Below are 402 nucleotides of genomic sequence, written 5' to 3' on the forward strand. Positions count from 1 at the left end.
TGAAGTTAAGCAACGATGAACATGGTGGGCACGCGGATGGGTAACCATCTGGGCGATGATAAACTAGGGAATTTCCGAGAATACCGGAAAAAAAGACGTATCCAAGCTGACCTTCCCTAGAGATTGAACACTGAAACTCACATTGTGATATTTTTTTATTAAGTGTAAAATTTGCAAAAAGCAATCAAAATATATGTTTCCGCCCGGGATCGAACCGGGGACCTTGTGCGTGTGAAGCACACGTGATAACCACTACACTACGGAAACCGATGAATTCCGAGGGGAAAAATGGAAATATTTAAAACGTACAATGATAAAATGTGTAGAGCATCGTATCAATACGAATGTTAACGAACATTCACGAGGAACAGAGTGCACCTTTCACTACTCACGGGCATCTAG

The 402-nt window shown here is 41.8% G+C and overlaps 1 non-coding gene across 1 annotated transcript; it reads right to left on the reverse strand.

The window, feature by feature from the left end:
• Positions 1-194: 194 nt before the first annotated feature.
• On the reverse strand, positions 195-267 carry Trnav-cac. Its single transcript has one exon. It is a non-coding gene; the product is annotated as a tRNA-Val (tRNA).
• Between the last annotated feature and the right edge of the window lie 135 nt (positions 268-402).

The sequence above is a fragment of the Diaphorina citri genome, unplaced genomic scaffold, assembly GCF_000475195.1.
Source record: "Diaphorina citri unplaced genomic scaffold, Diaci psyllid genome assembly version 1.1 scaffold66882, whole genome shotgun sequence".
Classification (NCBI taxonomy): domain Eukaryota; kingdom Metazoa; phylum Arthropoda; class Insecta; order Hemiptera; family Psyllidae; genus Diaphorina; species Diaphorina citri.